Below are 25766 nucleotides of genomic sequence, written 5' to 3'. Positions count from 1 at the left end.
ACCCATGATCCTGCATCGTAAACGGCTCGATCGGAGAGCGTTGAACGAGATGGCGCGATCGAGAAAAAAACAATGCTAGAGAGGCTGCCATATGGGACCTACATCCTTGGGCGGTGCGGATTTGCGTTGACTCGGCTGGCGAACCCGAGAATTCGCGATGCACCACGTCCTGGGCCATCATACGAGACGTTTTGGACGTATTCGTCGGGCTAGGTGGCCTCAAAAACGAGAAAAAAAAGTTTTGACATGCACCACGGAGAGACCCAAAATCGTCGGCCATGGCAACTTTTCTTGTAGTGGGAGGTGGAGGAGAAATTCCTGCAGGGCTTCGCCAAGCCTGCGCAGGAAGAAGGAGGAGGAAGTGAGGGGTGGCTATGGTTTGGGGAATCATGTGATGCGCCCCAACCCTCCCCTCCCTCTTATATAGGCATGGGGGCTTCATTGGCCCTCCTCCAAGACCTAGGGTCGGCCAAAACAAGGGGAAACTTCCCCCAAGTTAAGTCCCTATTTTCAAGGGATTTGATCTTATCCACTTGATCCAGCCACATGGGTCTTCGGGGGCTGGTGTGCCTGGCCCATATGGGCCAATGCGACCCCTCCGGTCCATGTTGGTTGTCCAGGATAGGTGGGCCCCACTATGGTACCCTCCGGAACCTTCTAGAACCTCCGTTACAATACCGAAAAATCCTGAACTTTTTCGGTAACTCTGAAAATGACTTCCCATATATGAATCTTATTCTACGGACTATTCCGAATTCTCGTGATGTCTTGGATCCCATCCGAGACTCCGAACAATATTCGGTCTCCATCTCATATTCCATATCTACTATACAACATCGAACCTTAAGTGTGTCACCCTACGGTTCGTGAACTATGCAGACATGATCGGGACGCCTCTCTGATCAATAACCACTAGCGGGACCTGGAGATCCATAATGGCTCCCACATATTCAACGATAACTTAGTGATCGAATGAACCATTAACACACGATACCGATTCCCTTTGTCGCGCGATACTTTACTTATCCGAGGTTTGATCATCGGTATCTCTATACCTAGCTCAACCTTGTTACCGACAAGTACTCTTTACTCGTACTGTGGTATGTCATCTCTTGTGACCTTGCCACATGCTTGCAAGCTAATTAGATGACATTCCACCGAGAGGGCCCAGAGCATATCTTTCCGTGATCAGGATGGACAAATCCCACTCTTGATCCATATGCCTCAACTCATACTTTCTGAATACATAATCCCATCTTTATAACCACCCATTTACGCAGTGGCGTTGGATGTAATCAAAGTACCCATCCGGTGTAAGTGATTTACATGATCTCATGGTCGAAGGACTAGGTTACTATGTATCAAAAGCTTATAGCAAGTTGAACTTAATGACTTGATCTTATGTTATGCTTACCATGGGTGTGTCCATCACATCATTCACCTAATGATATGATCTTGTTATTAATAACATACAATGTTCATTATCAGGAAACCATGATCATCTATTAATCAACAAGCTACCTTAACAAGAGGCTTACTAGGGACTCTGGTTGTTTACACAACACCCATGTATTAATGTTTTCGGTTAATACAATTATAGCATGGGATGTAAACATTTATCATGAACACTAAGATATAACAATAAACACTTTTATTATTGCCTCTTGGGCATATCTCCAACAGTCTCCCACTTGCACTGGAGTCAATAATATACTTTACATTTGTAAAGATTTAACACCATGGCCTTCTGGTGCTTATCATGTTAGCTCATGGGAGAGGTATCAGTCAACGAATCTGACACGCTCATAAACGTATGTGTGTTGCCATTCATTTGTGTCTCCATGCATCACTCATTTTCCAAATGAGCCAGCATTAATCGTATACGTTTAGTCTTCTGGTGGAACCTTAATTACGCAGTCTGAAACATGTCACTAATATTGTCACACACAATATAGCTTCAAAGTTCTGACACTACCGGAACTACAGCAAGTTCTCAAAGAACTCCTCGACTCAAACACCCTCGGTCATTGTCAAAACAATGACATACTCTGCCTTCGTTTGTAGAATTTGTCACAATATTTAGAACTCATCTAAATCTAGCATAGACTTCTTCTAGCCCATTGTGCTACCTTTTAATGAACACTTAGCCTAATTGAGATTTGAAATTCATTTTTATATGTGACCAAACTAATATCGGTGCAACACCTTACATCGATCTGTTTGTCATTACCCCATACAAAACTATATATATCCTTGGTTCTTCTAAAGCACACATGGATATTCTTACTGTTGTCCAATGATCATCACATGAATCATTCTGGTATATGCTCGTAACACTTTAGAGTATACGATATCTGATTGTGTACATATTATTCGTGATCTAAAATCACTTCATGTGTTTTTACTCATTGAGTATCAAATACACTCAAGTCTTGTTCAAACCTCCACATGGAAAAGAACACCTTCTTAACGTTTTCGTATTGTACTATTTCAATATTCATTCTATGTACTTTGACTTAAACTTATTATGCGTTTCAATCTATCTTCGTAGATCTTGACGCTAAATATATTTCAGTCCCTATCCTTTCATTGAAGTTAATTCTCAATGAAACCTTTTAATCACATCAAGTACATAATTACATCATTTATAATCAATGATATGTCATCCATATATAATATTATAACTATGTCTCAGCGCTCCCACTTAATTTCTTGCAAATGCAAGCATCTTCATCATTTCCGATGAAATCAAAACTCTTTAATTATTTCATCCGGTGAAGATTCCAACTCCATGATACTCACTTCATCCAGTTGAAAGTTTGTATACCTATCTATTACTCCACGGACTAGCAAAACCCTTGGTTGTATCTAGTATACATCCTTAATACACACTTCTGGTAAGGAATGTATTTCTGCCATCCTACTAACATATCTCGTGAAAGAAATATGTAGCGATTACTAGAATAATCCGCAGAGACTATAAGCATCGCTACGGAAGATCTAATCTTATCGTAGTCAACTCTTTAAACATTGTCGTAAAAAACTTTTCGACAAGTTGAGCTTCTTTAAGGATATTGCATCCAAGTCCATCAATTTTATAGATCCATTTACTTTCATAAAGTGTTCACCTATCTTGGATTTTATGGAACTTAGCCATTTTAGCGGAGTCAGGGCCCATCATAGCTTATTTGTATGTAGTTGGTTTATTATTGTTCAAAATCAATCCTTTGTCCACAAATCATTTATTTGATCACAAAGTAAACCATACCTACAAGGTTCAATGGGTACTTCGATCTCCATGACCATAACACTTTGTAGACATGGGAGCCATGATCGTCGTGGCCGCTTTCGGAACCATTTCCGATGCTACGCTACTCTGATCATCATGCTCAGGTTCATTAACCTTATCAAGTTCCATTGTCCTCCCACTCAAATACTTTTCTAGAACAAATTCTTGGAAATAAGCAAGTAAGATCAACAAACACTTTTGTCTTTGACTTCATAGTGGAAAGAATTCCCAATTTATTCTCTGGGACAACAACAAAGACATTCATCCGGTTTTGGTTGTAAACTCATTTACTTATGATATGCATACCAAAATTTAAGAAAGGACTATTAGTGTTTATACCCATACCATAACTCATATGGTGTCATTTCAACGGATTATGATGACGCTCTTTTTATTGTAAAAGCGGTAGTCACTAAAGCATCATTTTATTTTATCTCATGATTAATCCAACAAGGTTTGGATTCGTCTCTCGAATACTCTATCATCACTATGATATTCCGAGAAATGTGAGTTGTAGAACATGATGTAGCCCCGCTCACCGACGACACTACACCAAGACCAACAAGTCCCCCAAGTGGACCAATGACGCGGGCTCGAGATAAAGCGCTACATGATAAGGTGAACTCGCTCCTCACTACCCTCGATCTCGGTACACCATTGGATGGATTGCTACCTCATGCCGACACGCTTTGTGTTATTAGGTACGTGGTGCACCAAGACCCCGGAGAGGAGGACACACCTTGGTCAAGAGGAGGAGAGGAGCGGCTGTACGTGAAGATGGACCTGGAGCTGGACCCGACGTCACCCGAAGCACGCGAAGGGAGGAAGGCAGCCAGCCGGCCCAGCACCCGGCCAGACCAGATCCATGACCGGGACACCCGGTCCAAACTGGGCCACAGGCCGGCTACAACCGGGCGGAGTACTGAGGCTCCAGGACCCCACTTCGAGCAAACCGGCGCAGGACCCGGCCCGACCGAGTCCCTGACCGGGCCACCCGGTCCAAACCGGGCCACAGGCCGAGTGCAACCGGACGGAGTACTGAGGCTCCGGGACCCCTCGTCGGTCGCCACCCGGTCCAGGACCCGGTCTGGATCGGACGTGTCGGTCCCAGGCCCGGTTGGACCGGCTACCGGACCGGATTCCACGACTTGACTCGACTAGATCTGCCTGAGTCGGACCCTTTTGTACCTTTTCGACCCGTGTCGCCATGTAGACCTATATAAGTACCCATGACGCCCCCTTTTACTCTTTAGACATAATTTGAGCTTAAAACTACTTTGAGCTTTGTCTCCCTAGGGTTAGATCCCCTTTGTAACCAAGGCAACTCTTGTTGTGGATTTGGATATTTATGAGTGAGATTCTAGTGTGCTCCACTCTCTCTCTCTCACCGGTCTCCGTCTCCAACCCCAATCTCTCACACGGAATTCTACCTCGCGTCTCTTCCGGGTGATTCTATTGGCGTGGTCTATCGAGCCACGAGGGTAAGATTCGATTGTATCGGGTTGGCGTGCGTGTGTTCGTTCTTCGTGTTCTTCGCGTTCTTCATCCTCTCCCTCTTTTCCCCCTTTGGATTTGGGTCAATCGCGAGATCGGGCCACACCCTAGATCTTAGATCTCATCATATGGTATCAGCAGCTTTTGGTACCACGATTTTGACCCTCCATCCACCCAATTTCGTCTCTAGAATTTTTTTCCAAAAAATCCCCAAAAATAGCCCTAATTTGCCTTTGGACGGATCTGCGATTTTGTTGCGTTTTGAGTGGTTTTGGTCCGTGGATTCGGTGTTATTGTGCTTGATCTACTATTTCCCCAACTTTTAGCCCCCAATTCCATCGTTTCCCTTCGATTTGATCTTTTGGTTTTGGTTTGGGGAAGAACAAGAGAGAGAAACGCGCCAAACGGTTGAGCAACCGGTTGACCGGCCCCCAGACCGGACCGTCCGGCCCAGAAACCGGTTGACCGTCCCACAGACCGGACATGCCGGCCCAGTAAAGCTTCTAAGCAAACACTCGTGTGGCAAGATAGCAAAAGCAAGGCTAACGCTAACATAGTGCGAAAAAAGCCACAAAAACACAAAAAAGAGTGCAAGTAGCACCATATATAGAAAAGAGTACAAGTGCCACCATAGATACAAAAGAGTGCAAGTGCCACCGTATACAAAAGAGTCACAAGCTTTTAAGAAAAAGAGAGAAGAGAAGAGAGGCCACGTGTGAATCTTGTTGTCTCTCCGTTGCAACCAAAGCTTTGCCTCTCCTTGTGTTAGTGTGACACCGAGCACCCTTACTTACACTTTTCCGCTCACTTTTTGGTTGCACTAACCCCGCTTATCCCGTGTGTGCGTTCCACAACTTTTCCGTGTTTATAGTGATCTTCACTTTGACACTTGATTTTTGGACCTCACCCACTTTTAACAACATACTTGTTTTCGGATTTCATCTTTTGGCTTTCCACCATACTCACCTAACACCATATTTGCTAGCTTTTCCGTGTGTTTTTGTGTGAGTGCCCGATACAATTGTTTTTGCTCTCGGTTCGGTTGATTACCACAATACTATCACACCAAGGTAAAGGTGTGAGGTAGCATTTTTCCACTAACATACACAACATAGTTCTTATCTTTCTATCATGGATAGGAGCGGAGACGAAGCAAGGGACGGGGAAGTCCTTCGCAACACCGAGGTTGGCGACCCAACACAACCTATGGGTGCAACGCCAAGAATTCAAGGAGCAACTCGCCTTATTCGAGACACGCATCGACGAGCAATATGACGAAGTGGCACACAACTTCTCCGTTGTGAACCAAGATTTGGCTCTACTTCGTGAAGCTACGGACAACTTGAATGGCCAAATGGCGGCTAATGATGCGAACATGGAGCGACGCATGGATAGTCTCGAGCGCGCCATCACCAACTTGGGTCGTCATCGCCGACACCGCTCTACTTCATCATCATCAAGCTCGTCACAAGATTACTACTCTCATGAACGCCATACGTCCTCAAGCTCCAACTCAAGGGATGGAGACCATCCTCGTCCTCGTCGCCCACATACTCGTCATGAAGACTCTCGCTCCAACTCTAGGCGAGGAGAATTCCATCGCCATACTCGTCCTCATGAACGTCCTCAACAAGAACAAGTCCTACACCAAGATCGTCATCAAGTGGATCTCCATGCCCACCATGGGCGTGTCGACCAACCACACGACAACATCATCCACAACATGGAGCCGGTACATCATCGTGAGCCACATGTCGATGCTCAAGACCAAGGTCATCAAGATCAACCTCGGCATGATTTCCGAAATCATCCTCGCCATGACCAACGTGGAAGAGGAGACCCACATCATGATCAAGATGAGAGGGCCAACAATGAGCGTCGTCAACAACCTCGTCAAGATCTTCAACAACATCATCATCGTGAACCAGGTGAAGCTAGTGTTCAACTTCAACGCCAACCCAATGCTATGGTTGGTCGTGGAAGACCTCCTCTACCACCTCAAGCCGCAAGAGATGAAGGCATCCGTCCTCGCTGAAGGAATTTGGAAGATGAAGAGAACATGTTTGGAAAGCTCAAGTTCAACATGCCCAAGTTCAAGGGTGAAGACGATGCCGAGGCCTACCTCTCATGGGCACTCAAGGTTGACAACATATTCCGCATCCACAACTACTCCGGTGCCAAGAAAGTGGCCATGGCGTCTCTTGAGTTTGAGGATTATGCAAACACTTGGTGGGAGCAAGTCCTCACTGTAAGGGAAGAAAAGGGTGAACCCCCAATTGACACTTGGGAAGAGATGAAGGAAGAGATGCAAGCTCGCTTTGTACCAACACACTACATGACAGACCTCTTCAACAAACTCCAAAAATTGAAGCAAGGCACCAAGACCGTTGAGGAGTTCTACAAAGAGATGGAGCTAACTATGATGCGAGCCAACATCCAAGAGTCCGAGAACCAAACCATCGCTCGGTTCTTCAATGGCCTCAACTACCCCATCAAGAGAATTGTGGAGTTCCAACAATATTCCAACATGGTTGAGTTGGTTCACCAAGCTTCTAAGGCCGAGTGCCAAGTGAATGAGGACATCAAGTACTCCAAGTCCAAGTCATACTTCGCCTCCAAGCTCGCTACAACAACTCCTACAACAAGTGTCAAGCCCGCCGTGTCCTCTACACCATCCAAGCAACCGACTATCCAAAGTCGCATGAAGCAAATGGTGTCCTCCACCGCCTCCTCAAAGGCCTCTACGCGACCCTCTAATGTCACTTGTTTCAAGTGTGGTGCACAAGGCCACAAGTCCTTTGAGTGCAAGAATACCAAAGTCATGATCACTATGGAGAATGGTGACATAGAGACGCTAAGTGAAGGTGAATATGAAGCTCTTGTACAAGCCGCCGTCGCCAATGAAGAAGATTATGATGAAGAAAGTGGAGAAGACCCTCTCTTATGTGTGCATGACCCAAGCCCTTCACTTGTGGTCACAAGGGTGCTAACAACTCAACCTCAAGCTATGGAAGACCAAAGGTGCAACATCTTCCAAACCCGTGCCGGTATTGGTGGCAAGTCAATAAAGGTTATCATCGATGGAGGAAGTTGCCATAACCTTGCAAGCACCGAATTGTGTGAGAAGCTCAATCTCACACTTCGCAAGCACCCTCATCCTTACCATGTCCAATGGTTGAGCGACAAGGGCAACGTCAAGATACAACATACCGTCACCGTCAACTTCAAGATTGGCCCCTGTGAAGACACTATTGAGTGTGACGTGGTGCCCATGACGGTGTGCCACATGTTGCTTGGCCGCCCATGGCAATTTGACAAGAAGGCTATACACGACGGATACTCCAATGCATACACCTTCACGGTCAAGGATAAGAAGTTTGAGCTTCGCCCAATGACTCCTAGCCAAATCATCGCGGACAATGCGAAGGCCTTAGCGAGGGCACAACAACACACCCACCATAGTGAGTTGAGCGGAGAGGGAGCGACCCAGCAAAAGGAGAGTGAGAGCCACAAGCCATACATGAGTGAGCGAAAGAGCGTCCTCCTAGCCACCAAAAGCGAGTGGAGAGAAGTGCAAGCAAACCCAGCCACCACCTTGCACTACGTGCTCATTTGCAAGGGACCGTCATCGGAGACTAACGACTTAACCAACATTCCTTCGTCTTTGTTGTCTCTTTTGAAGGAGTTTCAAGACGTCTTCCCCGACAAACTTCCTCATGGGCTTCCACCGCTTCGGGGCATAGAGCACCGCATCGACCTCATACCCGGCGCTCCGCTCCCAAACCGTGCCTCCTACCGCATCAACCCCGAAGACACAAAGGAGATTCAACGCCAAATACAAGATCTCCTCGCTAAAGGGTACGTTCGCGAAAGCCTTAGTCCTTGTGCGGTTCCCGTGATTCTTGTGCCTAAACCGGATGAGACGCAACGAATGTGTATGGATTGTCGCCCCATCAATGCCATTACCGCACTAGTAGGGAAATGCTCATAGGTGGAGCTTAGTTCTGTGGCGCACCAGCAGAAATGCGCCACAGAAAGATTTTTTGTGGCGCACGAGAAAGAATGCGCTACAAAAATAAGCTATTTTTGTGGCGCACTACTGAACCGTGCGCCACAGAAATTATGTGGGGCCCACATCTTGCCACCACCAATTATTAGTGTAGGTATTTCTGTGGCGCACATGGCGTACTGCGCCACAGAAATAAGTGTTTCTGTGGCGCACTGGCTCTGGTGCGCCACAGAAGTAGTTGAGTCTATGGCGCACTTGTGCTGGTGCGCCACAGAAATAGCGCCTTCTATATACAACCGTACCCCCCCCCCCCCCGCCCGTACTTCCTCCTCCACCCCTCTTCCTCTCCCTACCGACGCGCGCCGCCGCCTTCCATGGTGAGCGTCGCCGTCGCCGCCGCCGCCTCCTTCCTCCGCGAGGGCCGCATGCCGCCACACTCCACCCATCCCGGCCACCAGCAGCACAAGCCGCTGCGGCGTGGAGGAGGAGGGGCGGCCCCCGCATGGAGGAGGAGGGGCCGGCTCCGCGTCAAGGAGGAGGAGCCACCGCGTCTTCCTCCTCCTCCACCCCTTCCATCATCGTCAACCTCCTCCTCCACCCCTACCCGGCCCCTCCCTCTTCCTCTACCCGGCCCCTCCTCCAACAGCATCGTCGGTGAGCTCCACCTCTCCCCTCCCCTCCCTCTTCCTCTCCCGTGCGGGCACAAAGTGCTCGACGAAATTACTTTGTCTCTTTGTCCCTGGTTGCCTCCTTAATTGATGCCTTATGATCCAAATTACTATATTATTGGATTGAGTGATATGGCTACTGCTTGTTTGCTCTCCAAATTACCAAGTGATGAATATATAATCCCTTTGGAGCATCTGCCCCATGCTATATATGTGTATTTGACCATGCTTATGATGGATTTCTTTTAAGGACTCTAGCTAGATTAGAGGGGAAAAAAGTTGCTGCTTTGTTGCCTATGATAATGGATCATCAAATGTTTCCCTTTGTCCCCTGGTTGCCTCCTTAATTGATGCCTTATGATCCAAATGACCCAAGTCCCTTGCATGATCCTATTTGTCCCTAATGTTGCTTAAGATGAATAAATTCCCTCTAATCACCATTTGGAGATCAAGACTAGTTCTTGATTTCCATTAGCTAGACTCCAATATTAAAAATGTCTCCCAAATATGGAGACAAACACTTTAACATTACCCCAATGTTATTTCTCTCAAATGGACAGTTTCTGATGGTATGCTTGCTCCTTACTGTACTTTATCAATTCCCTACTGATCCTAGGTACCCATGAATATCTGGTGGTGTTCTTCTGTTGTTTAGTTACTGTCAACACATGTGTTTGCATGTGTGTGTGAGCTGCTTGCAGATGTTTATCCACTGTTGGCCTTTATTCTTGGTAGCTCAAAGTGTCATGCACTTACTGGATCATCAAATGTTTCCCTTTGTCCCTGGTTAATTGCCTCCTTAATTGATGCCTTATGATCCAAATTACTATATTATTGGATTGAGTGATATGGCTACTTCTTGTTTGGTCTCCAAATTACCAAGTGATGAATATATAATCCCTTTGGAGCATCTGCCCCATGCTATATATGTGTATTTGACCATGCTTATGATGGATTTCTTTTAAGGACTCTAGCTATATTAGAGGGGAAAAAGTTGCTGCTTTGTTGCCTATGATAATGGATCATCAAATGTTTCCCTTTGTCCCTGGTTGCCTCCTTAATTGATGCCTTATGATCCAAATGACCCAAGTCCCGTGCATGATCCCATTTGTCCCTAATGTTGCTTAAGATGAATAAATTCCCTCTAATCACCATTTGGAGATCAAGACTAGTTCTTGATTTCCATTAGCTAGACTCCAATATTAAAAATGTCTCCCAAATATGGAGACAAACATTTTAACATTACCCCAATGTTATTTCTCTCAAATGGACAGTTTCGATGGTATGCTTGCTCCTCACCGTACTTTATCAATTCCCTACTGATCCTAAGTACCCATGAATATCTGGTGGTGTTCTTCTGCTGTTTAGTTACTGTCAACACATGTGTTTGCATGTGTGTGTGAGCTGCTTGCAGATGTTTATCCACTGTTGGCCTTTATTCTTGGTAGCTCAAAGTGTCATGCACTTACTGGATCATCAAATGTTTCCCTTTGTCCCTTGTTAATTGCCTCCTTAATTGATGCCTTATGATCCAAATTACTATGGTACCCTGGTTAATGTCCCTGGTTACTACCAAGTGATGAGTATATGGTACCCCAGCTTTGTTTTGAACTCAACTGAGTAATGATAAATTTCTATTTCTTGTTGGCTTTGATGAAAATAGAGATATCCACAGTAGGGGATCATGTAAATGAAAGCCATTGTGGTATCCTTTGAAGAAAATGGACTGTTTCGATGGTTTTAAAAGGCTAGGTGGTGCTAGGTGATTAAGTTGGCTACCAAGACTTGTCTCATCCGGTTAGGCTGGGATATGCTATGTGTTGTTTCTTGTTTAGGCATATCTATCACTTACTTGGATTTCTTGGTTCTTGATTGGCCTCTCTTTTGCCAGCATCACTTGGTCTATATACCAAGTGATGAATAATCCCTTTGGAGCATCTGCTCCATGCATACTATGTGTGTTTGAGCATCTTGACTTATGTCACCATGGTTGCTGGTTTGTTGGTGTTTTTGTACTTGCCGATGATTAGATGGTTGGTCGATCACTCGTACACTCGGGGTGGAGCAAGTGAGCCTGGTGTGATGGCACAAGTATCAATATTTTGTGCATCCTACCTGGCCTCACTTACTCCATCCCTGGATGTTAATATTTGTTTCGACCAACAAAGTATGAGGCATTCCATTTAGTTCATACTAGCTAGCTACTTCTTAATTGCATTGGCCTTTCTTCCATTTTAGTGCCGATGATTAAATTGTTTGGTCACTTGTACACTCTGGGGTGGGGCTAGTGAGCCTGGTGCGATGGCACAAATATCAATCTCTTGTGCATCCTACCTGGCCTGACTGACCCCATCCCGGAATGTTAATATTTCTTTCGACCAACAAAGTATGAGGCATATGATATCTAGTTGAGATACCACTTGGCTCTTTCTTCCATTTTAGTGCTGATGATTAGAATGTTTGGTCACCTATACGCCACAATATACTTTGTAGACGGGCCCCCTTTCCCCGGCCGTCGTTCCGTGAACGAGTCTTTGACAAGACAACAACGCCGACCTGCATCTCCGGCGCATCACCACTTTTCTTCTCTCGCCGTCCAGTACGTGAACGAGTCCTTAGTGCAAAGACGGTGCCAGCCTCCCTAGCATCATGCCGACCCCTGTTGCCGCGCTCGGGCCGTGTCTCACGCGCCTGCACTCTTCGCCTTTTTGCCCGGTGAACGAATAGACTAATCGTTGGAATAAGGAAGCCGATGACGGCCGATCGCAATTTAATCTTGCGACCGGCCGTCATCGGTTTCCTTATTCCAACGATCAGTCTATTGGTTCACCGGGCAAGAAGGCGAACGATGCGGGCGCGGGACACACGGCCTAAAGCGCGGCAACACGGCCCGGCATAATGCTGGGCAGGCCGGCACGGTCTTTGCATCAAGGACTCGTTCACTGGACGGCGAGGGACTGTCGTGGTTCTGCGCCGGAGAGGCAGATCGGCGTTGTTGTGTCGTCAAGCACCCGTTCACGGAACGGCGGCCGGGGAAAGGGGGCCCTTCGCAAAGTATACTTGCGGTGTATACCGCAACTATGGTTTCCGACCATAGTATTTGTGTTGACCAACAATGTATGAGGCACTTATTCCATTTTGTCATTCCATTTGCTTTGAGATTTTCAAAATGCCGATGATTAAAATGTTTGGTCACCGTACACTCGGGGTGGCGTAAGTGAGCCTGGTAAGATAGCACAAATATCAATCTCTTGTGCATCGGACTTGGTCTCACTTACGCCGTCCCTGAATATTAATATTGGTGTTGACCAACAATGTATGAGGCATTTATTCCATTTCTCTTGTGCATCGGACTTGTTGGTCTCACTTTCTTCCATTTTCATCATAGTAGGAACTAGATGAAGACCCCGATGCAAGCGAGCCTGGTGGGTAGAGATGAGGGAGCAAAGGAGGAACCGGATGAAGACTACTTTGTATCTCGAAATTGTGAATTTTGTATGAATTAAGAGTTGTATGCAAAACATTTGACACTTGCCACTATATATTTATCTCGATCGGGCTCTAAGTAATGTGATGATGATGTCTATGTTATATCCGTGCAATGTACATGATATTTATATTATATCTGAATGTTACCGTATATAACCCGTATATTGTCTGTCTATAAACCGCATGTGTATAGCAGGCAGCACAAAATCGAGTATAATACAAGCAAATTCTGTGGCGCACTGAAAACCAATTCTGTGGCGCACGCTTTTCTGTGGCGCACCTAAGAACACGTGCGCCACAGAAACCTTAATTTTGTGGCGCATGAGCCGGTGCGCCACAGAAACCTTATTTTTGTGGCGAAGTTTCTGTGGCGCACCACCCATGCGCCACAGAATCCATTTTTGGTGCGCCACTGATGAGGCTTTTCCTACTAGTGCCCTTGTTATCGCTATCCCATTCCGCGTTTAGATGACATGCTCGATGAGTTAAGTGGTGCCACGATTTTCTCTAAAGTCGATTTGCGTAGTGGCTACCACCAAATTCGCATGGCAATCGGTGATGAATGGAAGACGGCATTCAAGACCAAGCTTGGTCTCTATGAATGGCTTGTCATGCCATTTGGTCTTTCTAATGCTCCATCAACTTTTATGCGCCTCATGAATCACATCTTGCACCCTCTCATTGGCAAGAGTGTGGTTCTCTATTTCGATGATATTCTCATTTATAGCAAAAATCTCGAGGACCATGTGCAACATGTGAGAGAAGTCTTATGCATCTTGCGCCATGAGAAGCTTTATGCAAACCTCCCCAAATGCACCTTTTCTCAAAACAAGTTGGTTTTCCTTGGATTTGTGGTTTCCGCCAATGGGATTGAAGTTGATTCTTCGAAGGTTGAGGCCATCCACAATTGGCCTACTCCTACAAATGTTGGTCAAGTTCGAAGTTTTCATGGACTTGCCGGTTATTACCGTCGCTTTGTGAAAGATTTTAGCACCATTGCTTGCCCTTTGAATGAGCTTACCAAAAAGAATGTTCCGTTTGTGTGGGGCAAGGCCCAACAAAATTCTTTTGATGAGTTGAAGAAATGTCTTACCGAAGCTCCCCCTCTCGTCCTTCCAAACTTTACAAAAACTTTTGAGATTGACTGTGATGCAAGTGGAATTGGCATCGGTGGCGTTCTTATGCAAGATGGAAAACCCGTGGCATATTATAGTGAGAAGTTGGATGGCGCACGCCTCAACTATCCTATTTATGACAAGGAGCTCTATGCTTTGGTTCGTGTTCTTGAAATTTGGCAACACTATCTTTGGCCAAAAGAGTTTATCATTCATTCCAACCATGGCGACCCAACACAACCTATGGGTGCAACTCCAAGAATTCAAGGAGCAACTCGCCTTATTCGAGACACGCATTGACGAGCAATATGACGAAGTGGCACACAACTTCTCCGTTGTGAACCAAGATTTGGCTCTACTTCGTGAAGCTACGGACAACTTGAATGGCCAAATGGCGGCTAATGATGCAAACATGGAGCGACGCATGGATAGTCTCGAGCGCGCCATCGCCAACTTGGGTCGTCATCGCCGACATAGGATAGTTGTGGCGCACCAGAGCTGCGCCACTACTAAAACTTAGCAGTGGCCTGATAGTAGTGGCGCACCAGCAGTGCGCCACTGATGGGGAATAGTGGTGCGCCACTGAATAGCTTTTTCCTAGTAGTGTGGGCTAGACTTTCTAGTCTTTTCTTTCTTTCTGCCAAATTTTTTTGTAGTTCTCTTTTTGCTCTCCTCATTTTTCGGAAAACACTTCAACATCAATAACTTCTAGGTTTGTTCGTCAAATACAAATAACCTTGAGGTTCTTAATTTGAAGTTGATCATCACATGACAAGTGTTCCGGATTTCACTATTATTAACTTTTTAATGTGATGAACAATTTCACTCATAATTTTTATCCATCAAATCACGATGACTTTCCGAGACCATGTCTGTACATGCTAGGCTCGTAAAGTTTAACCTTAGTATCCGCATATGAAAATCTGGCTTGCACCCGTTGTATGCACACGTAGAATCTATAACACCCGATCATCACATGATGATTCGAAATGACGACTCTTAGAAACGGTGCATACTAAGGACGACCACTTCATGGATATGCGAATATCGTTAGTGTCCAACTAGTAGGAGGATCGGGACGCCCAGTGATACGTCTCAAACGTATCTATAATTTCTGATGTTCCACGCTAGTTTTATGACAATACCTACATGTTTTGTTCACACTTTATATCGTTTTGATGCATTTTCCGGAACTAACCTATTAACGAGATGCCGAAGTGCCAGTTGCTGTTTTCTGCTGTTTTTTGGTTTCCGACATCCTAGAAAGGAAATATTCTCGGAATCGGACGAAATCAACCCCCAACATCCTATTTTTCCCGGAAGGTTCCAGAGCATCGAAGAAGTACCGGAGAGGAGCCAGGGGGGCCCCACACGCCAGGGCAGCGCCGCCAAGGGGTGGGGCGCGCCCCCTAGTGTGTGGGCCCACCAGGCCCCCTCCGAGGCTGCCCTTCCGCCTACTTAAGGTCTCCGTCGCGAAAACCCTATCACGATTGACGAAACCCGAGAAAACCTTCCAGAGCCACCGCCATCGCGAAAATCCAATTCGGGGGACGAAGTCTCCGTTCCGGCACCCTGCCGGGACGGGGAATTGCCCCCGAGTCATCTCCACCGCCATCTCCACCGCCATCTTCACCGCCATCGCTGTCTCCATGATGAGGAGGGAGTAATTCACCCGGGGCTGAGGGCTCTGCTGTAGCTATGTGGTTCATCTCTCTCTTTGTGATCTAGTTGAATATCATCTATGTGCTACTCTAGTGATGTTATTAAAGTATTCTATTCCTCCTCCACGGTGTAATGGTGATAGTGTGTGCATCGTGTAGTACTTGGCGTAGTTTATGATTGTGATCTCTTGTAGATTATGAAGTTAACTATTACTATGATGGTATTGATGCAATTTATTCCCCCTTTCATAGTCTGTCGGTGACGGTGTGCATGCTATGTTAGTTCTCGGTGTGATTGCGTTGGTCTATCATGCACTCTAAGGTTATTTAAATATGAACATTGAATGTTGTGGAGCTTGTTAACTCCGGCATTGAGGTGCTCTTGTAGCCCTACACAATTAGTGGTGTTCATCATCCAACAAGAGAGTGTAGAGTGGTTTTATTATGTGATCAATGTTGAGAGTGTCCACTAGTGAAAGTAGGATCCCTAGGCCTTGTTTCTAAGCATCGAATCTCCATTTATTTACTGTTCTATTGCATGTTTACTCGCTGCCATATTTTATTCGGATTGTTATTACCACTCATATACATCCATATTACTTGTATTTCACTATCTCTTCGCCGAACTAGTGCATCTGACATGTGTATTAGGTGTGTTGGGGACACAAGAGACTTCTTGTATCGTGATTGCAGGGTTGCTTGAGAGGGATATCTTTGACCTCTTCCTCCCTGAGTTCGATAAACCTTGGGTGATCCACTTAAGGGAAACTTGCTCGCTGTTCTACAAACCTCTGCTCTTGGAGGCCCAACACTGTCTACAAGAATAGAAGCACCCGTAGACATCAAGCACTTTTCTGGCGCCGTTGCCGGGGAGGAAAGGTAAAAGGCACTCACACTCCGGTCCTAGGTAACTAAGTACTTTTCTGTTGCCGTTGTGTGTGTGCTCGAAGCTATTTCCTTTAGATCCTACAATTGCATCTTTTTGTTTCTTGTTTTTATTTTTCACTAGTTAGGCATAATGGAAAACAACAATGAGCTTTTTAATCTATTTCCTGAGTTAAGATATGAATTGTTTGATGCGAAAATTAAAAAACCTATGGAACCTTATCCGCATGATAGTGGCAATGTTATTAGTATGAATGCAATTACTCGCTAATGCTATGGAAGAGTCTAAGCTTGGGGAAGCTAGTTTATATAAAAATAATCTTTTTTGCTCCTCAGCTTTGGAACAAATATTTTGCTCGATAATGCTTTATCTCCCATATGCGATAACTCTAATGATGCTTCGATATTTTAAATCCACTCGCTGAAAGTATTTCATATAAAATACCTATGAAAATTATTGAACGTGTTATGGATAACCGCTATGAAGGGGATGGAACTGTCCATCCTGGAGATCATTTACTGTTTTTGCATGAATTATGCGGGTTATTCAAGTGTGCAGGTATCTCTATGGATGAAGTGAAGAAGAAATTATTCTCCATGTCGTTGTCTGGTAAAGCGGCGCATTGGTATAAACTGCTGAAGGATGGGCATTCTCTTGATTGGAAGGATATTGTGCCTCTATTTTATTCTAAATTATATCCTCCAAGTGAAATTCACAAAGACCGCAACCGCATATATAATTTCTGGCCTCATGATGGAGAGAGTATTTCCCAAGCATGGGAGAGATTGAAGTCTTTAATGCTCAAATGCCCCAATCATGAGCTACCTGGTAATATCATCATTGATATTTTCTATGCAAGACTTTCTTTTCCAGATAAAACCTTGCTGGATACTACTTGTTCTGGATCATTTACATGCAATGAAGAAGAGTTTAAAAGGGACCTTCTTGATCGGATTCAGGAGAATACTGAAGGATGGGAGAACAACAAAGGTAAAGAGTCAGGTATAAATTATGATTATGAATGCACTGAAACTTTTATGGATACTGATAAAATTCGAAATATGAGTTCTACTTATGGTCTTGACTCTCAAGTTGTTGCAAATCTTTATAAAGCTTTTGCCTCTCATTTTGAATTGCCCATGAAGAATTTTGATAAGTATCATGAACCTTTTAAAGATGCTTGCATGAAGGATGAAATTGTTATTAATGATTACAATAAGCATGCCCAAACTTCTGAAAATACTATTTCTTATAAGCATGTTAATTTTTGTGGAATGCATAGACCTTGTGGAATTAATCAAATCGAAGATGAATATTGTATCCACCATATGAATGAAAAAACTAGAAAGTGGTTTAGGGCTCTAGATGATCTTGGTAAAAAAGTTTGTGCCACCTATCCTTTTATTTGTGAACTTTGTCATGAAGTGGGTCATTTTAATTTTCAATGCTCCTCCAATTATAATTCTCACCCCATGAGTGCTGCAAATTTGTATTGTAATGATGAAATTACTCTTAATCAGCATGATGAACTTACTTTATTTTTGTGGTGTGAAGAGTTATCAAGAAAAATCTCTTTGTTACATATGAGTGATCTTGATATTGATGATGTCCTGCGTGGGTGTTTTTCTTATTGCATTGATAATTGCCATACAAATACTTACATACAAAATATTTTAGAAGATGACACTTTGCCAAAATATGATAGGACCGCTGTGTGTTTTGAACTTATTAATGAAAAGGAGGAATCCTTCCAAGTTTCTTCTATTGTTTGTGGAAACAGATCATGTTATGTGGAGGAGCCCCTCATCAAGCCTCTCCCCGCTGAAGAAGGGAACGAGGAGAAAGAAAAGAAGAAGAAGAAGAAGAAGAAGAAGAAGAAGAAGAAGAAGAAGAACGAAGAAGAAGAAGAAGAAGAAGGGGAATAAAGAGAAAGAGGTAACGACATATCCCCGCGTGTATGAGATAACGATAGGTAACCATAAGTATGTTGCTACTAATGATTATTATGATAATGAATCTGAGTACAATGATCTTCCTATGCCCTTTACCTACATTAGTGATCATGATTTGAAAGAGCACACTACTTTTGATATTGGAAATCTCTGGGAAACTAATTCTGAAAATGATGATGTTAATAATTGCCATAGTATCAGTACTATCCATGCTTCCTCCCATAATGATATAGAAAGCTCTAAGCTTGGGGATGAGGTGTTTGAAAATCCTTTTCTACTGATCATTATATGTTTGATACATCTCCTTCTAGTAACAACGATGGTGTGGTCACAGATGAGCATACTGTGAAAGATAACTATTCTATTTCTTATGATGACACTATGCCTCCAATCTTTGATGATTATTATAAAGAATGCTATGATATAGGTTATAACTATCCTTATGAAACTTGTCATAGTTATGATTGGATTGCTAAAAACAATTCCCTTAATATGCAACTTGTTTACCATGTTCAAATTCTTGATAATAATCTTGCTCCAATTACTATTAATGAGAAATACTCTTCTTATGCCAAAATTAATGATACTTTTATGCATATGAACCATGATAAGAATGTTTTAAGTGATGGGTATATTGTGGATTTCATCAATGATGCTACTGAAAGTTATTATGAGAGAGGGAAACACGGTTATATGCATCTTAATAATATTAACTTTCCCCTCTTTATGTTGAGAATCTTGAAGTTACTCGTGTTTTATCTTCCTATGCTTGTCACTTTGCTCCTCATGAATTTATTTGTGTACAAGATTCCTTCCCATAGGAAGTGGCTAGGCTTAAATTTGTTTCATACTTGCCTTTTGATGCTCTCTTTTGCTTCAACTACTATTTCTTGAGAGTGCATCATTAAAATTACTGATCCCATCTTAATGGCTATAAAGAAAGCACTTCTTGGGAGATAACCCATGTGTTTATTTTACTACAGTACTTTTGTTTTATATTTGAGTCTTGGAAGTTGTTACTACTGTAGCAACCTCTCCTTATCTTTATTTTATTGCATTGTTGTGCCAAGTAAAGTCTTTGATAGTAAGGTTGATACTAGATTTGGATTACTGCGCAGAAACAGATTTCTTGCTGTCATGAATTTGGGTATAATTCTCTGTAGGTAACTCAGAAAAATCTGCCAATTTACGTGAGTGATCCTCAGATATGTACGCAACTTTCAATCATTTTGAGCATTTTCATCTGAGCAAGTCTGGTGCCTCTTTAAAATTCGTCTTTACGGACTGTTCTGTTTTGACAGATTCTGCCTTTTATTTCGCATTGCCTCTTTTGCTGTGTTGGATGGATTTCTTTGTTCCATTAACTTCCAGTAGCTTTGTGCAATGTCCAGAAGTGTTAAGAATGATTGTGTCACCTCTGAACATGTGAATTTTTGATTATGCACTAACCCTCTAATGAGTTTGTTTCGAGTTTGGTGTGGAGGAAGTTTTCAAGGGTCAAGAGAGGAGGATGATACAATATGATCAAGAAGAGTGAAAAGTCTAAGCTTGGGGATGCCCCCGTGGTTCATCCCTGCATATTTCAAGAAGACTCAAGCATCTAAGCTTGGGGATGCCCAAGGCATCCCCTTCTTCATCGACAACTTATCAGGTTCCTCTAGTGAAACTATATTTTTATTCCGTCACATCTTATGTACTTTACTTGGAGCGTCTTTGTGCTTTTATTTTCGTTTTGTTATTTTCATTCTCTGAATAAATGCTTGTGCGGGAGAGAGACACGCTCCGCTGGTTCATATGAACACTTGTGTTCTTCGCTTTACTTTTAATGTTCATGGCGAAGGTTGAAACTGCTTCGTTCATTGTTATATGGTTGGAAACAGAAAATGCTGCATGTGGTAATTGGTATAATGTCTTGAATAATTTGATACTTGGCAATTGTTGTGCTCATGTTTAAGCTCTTGCATCACATACTTTGCACCCATTAATGAAGAACTATATAGAGCTTGTTAAAATTTGGTTTGCATGATTAGTTTCTCTAGAGTCTAGATATTTTCTGGTTAAGGTGTTTGAACAACAAGGAGACGATGTAAAGTCTTATAATGCTTGCAATATGTTCATATGTAAGCTTTGCTGCACCGTTTTATACTTGAGTTTGCTTCAAACAACCTTGCTAGCCTAGCCTTGTATTGAGAGGAATTCTTCTCGTGCATCCAAATCCTTGAGCCAAAAACTATGCCATTTGTGTCCACCATACCTACCTACTACATGGTATTTCTCCACCATTCCAAAGTAAATTACTTGAGTGCTACCTTTAAAATTCTATTCTTTGTCTTTGCAATATATAGCTAATGGGAAAATAGCCTTAAAAACTATTGTGGTGAAGAATATGTAGCTATGTATCTTATTTCTTATAAGTTGCTTGTTGAGTGGTAACCATGTTTCTGGGGACGCCATCAACTTTACTTTTGTTGAATATCATGTGAGTTGCTATGCATGTTCGTCTTGTCTGAAGTAAGAGCGAGTTTCATGATCATATGGTTTGAGTATGCATACTGTTAGAGAAGAACATTGGGCCGCTAACTAAAGCCATGATTCATGGTGGAAGTTTCAGTTTGGACAATTAATCCTCAATCTCTTATGAGAATATTAACTGTTGATGAATGGTTATGCATTAAAGAGGAGTCCATTATGTGTTGCCTATGTTGTCCCGGTATGGATGTCTAAGTTGAGAATAATCAAAAGCGAGAAATCCAAAGCGAGCTTTCTCCTTAGACCTTTGTACAGGCGGCATAGAGGCACCCCTTTGTGACACTTGGTTGAAACATATGCTATGCAATGATAATCCGTGTTAATCCAAGCTAATTATGACAAGGTGCGAGCACTATTAGTATACTATGCATGAGGCTTGCAACTTATAGGATATCTTATACATAACACATATGCTTTATTACTACCGTTGACAAAATTGTTTCTTGTTTTCAAAATGAAAAGCTCTAGCACAAATATAGTAATCAATGCTTCCCTCTACGAAGGGCCTATCTTTTACTTTATTGTTGAGTCAGTTTGCCTATTCTTTCTATCTTAGAAGCAAACACTTGTATCAACTGTGTGCATTGATTCTTACATGTTTACTTATTGCACTTGTTATATTGCTTTGTGTTGACAATTATCCTTGAGATATACATGTTGAAGTTGAAAGCAACCGCTGAAACTTATATCTCCTTTGTGTTGCTTCAATGCTTTTACTTTGAATTTATTGCTTTATGAGTAACTCTTATGCAAGTCTTATTGATGCTTGTCTTGAAAGTATTATTCATGAAAAGTCTTTGCTATATGATTCATTTGTTTACTCATTATCATCATCATTGCTTCGAATCGCTGCATTCATCTCATATGATTTACAATAGTATGATCAAGATTATGATAGCATGTCACTTCAGAAATTATTCTTGTTATCATTTACCTACTCGAGGGCGAGTAGGAACTAAGCTTGGGGATGCTTGATACGTCTCAAACGTATCTATAATTTCTGATGTTCCATGCTAGTTTTATGACAATACCTACATGTTTTGTTCATACTTCATATCGTTTTGATGCATTTTCCGGAACTAACCTATTAACGAGATGCCGAAGTGCCAGTTGCTGTTTTCTGCTGTTTTTGGTTTCAGAAATCCTAGAAAGGAAATATTCTCGGAATCGGACGAAATCAACGCCCAACATCCTATTTTTCCCGGAAGGTTCCAGAGCATCGAAGAAGTACCGGAGAGGAGCCAGGGGGCCCCACACGCCAAGGGGTGGGGCGCGCCCCCCTAGTGTGTGGGCCCACCAGGCCCCCTCCGAGGATGCCCTTCCGCCTACTTAAGGTCTCCGTCGCGAAAACCCTATCACGATTGACGAAACCCGAGAAAACCTTCCAGAGCCGCCGCCATCGCGAAACTCCAATTTGGGGGACAGAAGTCTCTGTTCCGGCACCCTGCCGGGACGGGGAATTGCCCCCGGAGTCATCTCCACCGCCATCTCCACCGCCATCTTCACCGCCATCGCTGTCTCCATGATGAGGAGGGAGTAATTCAACCCCGGGGCTGAGGGCTCGCCGTAGCTATGTGGTTCATCTCTCTCTTTGTGATCTAGTTGAATATCATCTATGTGCTACTCTAGTGATGTTATTAAAGTATTCTATTCCTCCTCCACGGTGTAATGGTGATAGTGTGTGCATCGTGTAGTACTTGGCGTAGTTTATGATTGTGATCTCTTGTAGATTATGAAGTTAACTATTACTATGATGGTATTGATGCAATTTATTCCCCCTTTCATAGTCTGTCGGTGACGGTGTGCATGCTATGTTAGTTCTCGGTGTGATTGCGTTGGTCTATCATGTACACTAAGGTTATTTAAATATGAACATTGAATGTTGTGGAGCTTGTTAACTCCGGCATTGAGGTGCTCTTGTAGCCCTACATAATTAGTGGTGTTCATCATCCAACAAGAGTGTAGAGTGGTTTTATTATGTGATCAATGTTGAGAGTGTCCACTAGTGAAAGTAGGATCCCTAGGCCTTGTTTCTAAGCATCGAATCTCCGTTTATTTACTGTTCTGTTTCATGTTTACTCGCTGCCATATTTTATTCAGATTGTTATTACCACTCATATACATCCATATTACTTGTATTTCACTATCTCTTCGCCGAAATAGTGCACCTATACATCTGACAAGTGTATTAGGTGTGTTGGGTACACAAGAGACTTCTTGTATCGTGATTGCAGGGTTGCTTGAGAGGGATATCTTTGACCTCTTCCTCCCTGAGTTCGATAAACCTTGGGTGATCCACTTAAGGGAAACTTGCTGCTGTTCTACAAACCTCTGCTCTTGGAGGCCCAACACTGTCTACAAGAATAGAAGCACCCGTAGACATCACCCAGCATCTTCAACCTTCGTACATTCCCTTAAAACTTATGAGTTTATGTAGTCTCACTAAATTATATTCTATCATCTTGGAATAAGGTCTTAGATATCACATATATTTTACACCATGCTAATTTATGAAAACAAACTTTCCAGCTCCTTACTTTTGAAACGGATTTGAACTTCAAGTTTCATGGAGACAAGATGATTTTAGGTACTAATTGAAACCATCGCTCTTTGAATCAGCAATGTGAGGTTTACCAAAAATTTGCAATAGGACTTAATAATTTCTTGATTCTTTAACAATACGGTACCAGTCCGTAAAGTTACTTGTCAGATTTAACAGTGTTTCTATCTCAATTACAAGACTAGCGCATGGTAGATAGCGGATGCCAATTCTAAAAATTTAATTCAAAATACTATTCAGACTATGTTCAGGATAATTAGTTCAAGTTTTAATCTAATTACTAATGAACTCGCACTTAATACAACATCCCTCATAGTTGTTTAGTGGCACATGATCCATATTCAATACACCAAGTCCGATCATCACGTGAGATGATGTAGCTTCAATGGTGAACATCAACATGTTGATTGTATCATCCATATGACTCGTGTTCAATCTTTCGGTTTCCTGTGTTCCGAGGCCATGTCTGTACATGCTAGGCTCATCAAGCAAACCCAAGTATTTCCCCGTGCGCAACATGGCTTACACCCGTTGTATGTGAACGTATAATCTATCACATCCGATCATCACGAGATACTTCAAAACGACGAAATTTAGCAACAATGCATACGAGGGGATAACACTTTATTATCTTGATATTAATGTGAGGGATCATCTTATAATGCTACCGTCGCGATCTAAGCAAAATAAGATGCATAAAAGGATTAACATCACATGCATGGATAATGTGATATGATATGGCCTTTTCTTCTTGTGCCTTTGATCTAGCATGATCTCCATCATCACCAGCATTGCGCCAAGGTCCATGGCGCCGCCTCATGGTTGTCCACCATCCGTAGCAACTATTACAACTACTAACTCATAGTAATGAAATAAAGCTATTACATGGTGATTGACACGCAGGTCATGAAACAATAAAGACAACCATTAGGCTCCTGTCGGTTGCCACAATACAATAATGATCATCTCATACATCAAATATAGTCACAATCACATAGCCATATCACATCACATGCCCCTGCAAAAACAAGTTAGACTCCTCTATAAAGTGATTGCATGTTTTACGTGGTTTGGGGCTTTCGAGTAAGTTCTGATCTACCTACGAACAAGAACCACAACGGTGATACTAGTGTTGTCAATTGAAATAGTAAATTGAATCTTAACTATGGAGAGAGAGACAAACACCCGCAAAGCCACTTATGCAATACAAGTTGCATGTCAAGCGTGGAGCAAGTCTCATGAACGCGGTCATGTATAGTTAGCCCGGGCCGTTTCATCCCACCATCCCGCAAGATGCAAAGTACACATAACAAAAGACAACAAAAGCATCAACACCCACAAAACCATTGTGTTCTACTCGTGCAACAGATCTATGCATAGACACGACTCTGATACCACTGTAGGGTTCGATGCATGGAAAATAAAACATTCTATCGCAAAGACTAATAAATCCAAGATCCAATCTATGGAAAAGCCAAGATCTAATCTATAATATCGGAGCAACAAGATAGATGAGAAACTAACCCTCGTAGATCCAAAACCTTAACGATATCAGATCTCGTGGTCGATGTAGATGATCCTTCCAGTGTTGCAATCTGGCAGCACTTCCGTACTCGATCACACGTACGGTGTTGATGACGTCCTTACTCTCCCCGTTCCAACGGGAAGTGGAGACGGTAGATCCCCTCGGAATCCCAGGAGCACGACGGTGTGGTGGTGGAGGTGGATGAGAAATTCCTGCAGGGCTTCGCCAAGCCTACGCAGGAAGAAGGAGGGGGGAGAGAGGCGCGGCTAGGGTTTGAGGAATCATGTGTTGCGCCCCTCCCCTGCCCTCCCTCTTATATATGCGTGGGGGCTGCCTTGGCCCCTCCTCCAAGCCCTAGGGCCGGCCAAAACAAGGGGTGAAACTTCCCCCAAGTTAAGTCCCTATTTTCAAGGGATTTGATCTTATCCACTTGATCCAGCCACATGGGCCTTGGGGGGCTGGTGTGCCAGGCCCGTGTGGGCCTATGCGACCCCTCCAGTCCATGTTGGTCGTCCGAGATAGGTGGGCCCCACTATGGTACCCTCCGGAACCTTCTAGAACCTCTGGTACAATACTGAAAAATCCTGAA

Source organism: Lolium rigidum, chromosome 1 (assembly GCF_022539505.1).
Source record: "Lolium rigidum isolate FL_2022 chromosome 1, APGP_CSIRO_Lrig_0.1, whole genome shotgun sequence".
In the NCBI taxonomy this organism is placed as follows: Eukaryota; Viridiplantae; Streptophyta; class Magnoliopsida; order Poales; family Poaceae; genus Lolium; species Lolium rigidum.
This window is presented reverse-complemented; position numbering follows the sequence as displayed.